General features: G+C 54.9%; 1 non-coding gene across 1 annotated transcript in view; it reads left to right on the top strand.

Annotated features, from left to right (window-relative positions):
- The first annotated feature begins 2182 nt into the window (after positions 1-2182).
- LOC126151304 (small subunit ribosomal RNA) overlaps positions 2183-2500 on the top strand; it is a 1909-nt gene continuing 1591 nt past the window's right edge. Inside the window, exon 1 of the ribosomal RNA XR_007531927.1 lies at positions 2183-2500. This exon is cut by the window's right edge and continues 1591 nt beyond it. This is a non-coding gene — a ribosomal RNA (small subunit ribosomal RNA).

Genomic DNA, 2500 nt, shown 5'->3' with positions numbered 1-2500 from the left:
ACCGCAATGTAACTCAATTTGCACCGCAATGTAACTCAATTTGCACCGCAATGTAACTCAATTTGCACCGCAATGTAACTCAATTTGCACCGCAATGTAACTCAATTTGCACCGCAATGTAACTCAATTTGCACCGCAATGTAACTCAATTTGCACCGCAATGTAACTCAATTTGCACCGCAATGTAACTCAATTTGCACCGCAATGTAACTCAATTTGCACCGCAATGTAACTCAATTTGCACCGCAATGTAATGCAATTTGCACCGCAATGTAATGCAATTTGCACCGCAATGTAATGCAATTTGTACCGCAATCTACCCCCACATTGTGCCTTAACCTAACCCACATTGTGCCTTAACCTAACCCACATTGTGCCTTAACCTAACCCACGTTGTGCCTTAACCTAACCCACGTTGTGCCTTAACCTAACCCACGTTGTGCCTTAACCTAACCCAAGTTGTGCCTTAACCTAACCCAAGTTGTGCCTTAACCTAACCCAAGTTGTGCCTTAACCTAACCCAAGTTGTGCCTTAACCTAACCCAAGTTGTGCCTTAACCTAACCCAAGTTGTGCCTTAACCTAACCCAAGTTGTGCCTTAACCTAACCCAAGTTGTGCCTTAACCTAACCCAAGTTGTGCCTTAACCTAACCCAAGTTGTGCCTTAACCTAACCCAAGTTGTGCCTTAACCTAACCCAAGTTGTGCCTTAACCTAACCCAAGTTGTGCCTTAACCTAACCCAAGTTGTGCCTTAACCTAACCCAAGTTGTGCCTTACCCTGCTCTGTAATTGGCATATGACACGTTACATTAATGTATTGTCCAACCGCAACCCGCTCAGAATGTTGTGTACACAGCTACGTGTCATCTCCCCATAACAGCTGCATTGCAGTGTGGTACGCCATAGAGACGTGTGGGAGTAATGGACGCAGTGGATGGCGATCAGCATGAGCCGTCTGTTCATGTAGTGGCGCGTGTATGCAGACGTAGTAGTCTCTTCTCACACAATGTGATAGCACGGTGCCCCGCGTTCCACATCTGCGACATGCTACAGAGGCCGGTTGACAGTTGGTCGCGCAATGGACATCGCATACGTACGGGGGCACCTTCCACGTGCCCTCTAGTCGGGCACATTTTGTTGCGTGGATGTGAGCGGATGTAGTGTGTCTTGACACCTGACAGGCAGGCATGCAATAATAGTTGACTTTGCAAACGGGGATGGACGTGTACGTTTACTGGTGACGTTACGCAAATGAACAACTGGTAACCCGTTGTGGTGCGGTTGTCCTTGCTGGAGGTACATCTGTGAGGGCAACGATCGGTACAGCTACGAAGCGGTCCCCACCATACCAACGAACGTGAATGTGAATCTGGGTGTGAAGCGATACGCGGCTGTGGGTGGGTGGGACTGTCCCCGGCCGGTGAGGGGGGGCCGCCCGGCGTGCTGGCCGCGCGGTGCGTGGGCGCACGCGCTACAGCCGGCTGGTGGGGGCGCCCAGTGGCAGGCGCGCCGGCCGACGGACGCGGCAGGCGGCGCAGCTGCGCGCCGGGGCACCCTGCGCGCGGCGCCGTGCAGCCAAAGTGGGTCCTCGCCGGCCCGGTGCGAAGCGCGGTGGACATCTGCAGTGTGCTGGTCCGATTGAGGACTGTGTGCGTTGAGGATGCGCCGCCGCCCGGCACTCGGCGCCGCGACGCCGTCTGCTGCTCGGTCGCCCCAGCGGTTCTCGCTGGTGGTTTGTATCGCAGTTGTGCAGACGTGTTGGCACGTGCGCTGTGCTGGGAGAGTTCGCTTCGGCACCCACGTGGGGCCTTTGCCCTTCTGTGGCGCTGGCGTTGGAGCTGCCGGTCACCGTAGGTGGCGCGTGTTGTCTCCCGCCGGCAATGCCACGACAGCACGCTCCCGGGCCTCTGTCGGCAGCGGCAAGCTCAGTTGGGAGCACGGGTGGTCGCACCTAAAGCGTCTACTCGCCTAACTCCGGGCGATTGCGCCTCTCTCGAACCCGACCAAGTACTTAGGACGGCGCTGCGCGCCGCCGGGACCTGAGAGGGTTTCGAGGTGTATTGTGCAGGGGAGCTCAGCCTCCTCCTGTTTGCAGAATAATTGAGCGGACGCTTGCGTGTTCGCGCGGGCCCCTGGGACACACTCCCGGGCGGCCGGCTGCTCAGCTCTAGTTGACGCAGCTCCCTGGTTGATCCTGCCAGTAGTCATATGCTTGTCTCAAAGATTAAGCCATGCATGTCTCAGTACAAGCCGCATTAAGGTGAAACCGCGAATGGCTCATTAAATCAGTTATGGTTCCTTAGATCGTACCCACGTTACTTGGATAACTGTGGTAATTCTAGAGCTAATACATGCAAACAGAGTCCCGACCAGAGATGGAAGGGACGCTTTTATTAGATCAAAACCAATCGGTCGGCTCGTCCGGTCCGTTTGCCTTGGTGACTCTGAATAACTTTGGGCTGATCGCACGGTCCTCGTACCGGCGACGCATCTTTCAAA

Source organism: Schistocerca cancellata, unplaced genomic scaffold (assembly GCF_023864275.1).
Source record: "Schistocerca cancellata isolate TAMUIC-IGC-003103 unplaced genomic scaffold, iqSchCanc2.1 HiC_scaffold_1054, whole genome shotgun sequence".
NCBI classification, from domain to species: Eukaryota; Metazoa; Arthropoda; class Insecta; order Orthoptera; family Acrididae; genus Schistocerca; species Schistocerca cancellata.
Note: the sequence above shows the minus strand (reverse complement) of the source record. Positions and strands in the feature narration are given on the sequence as shown.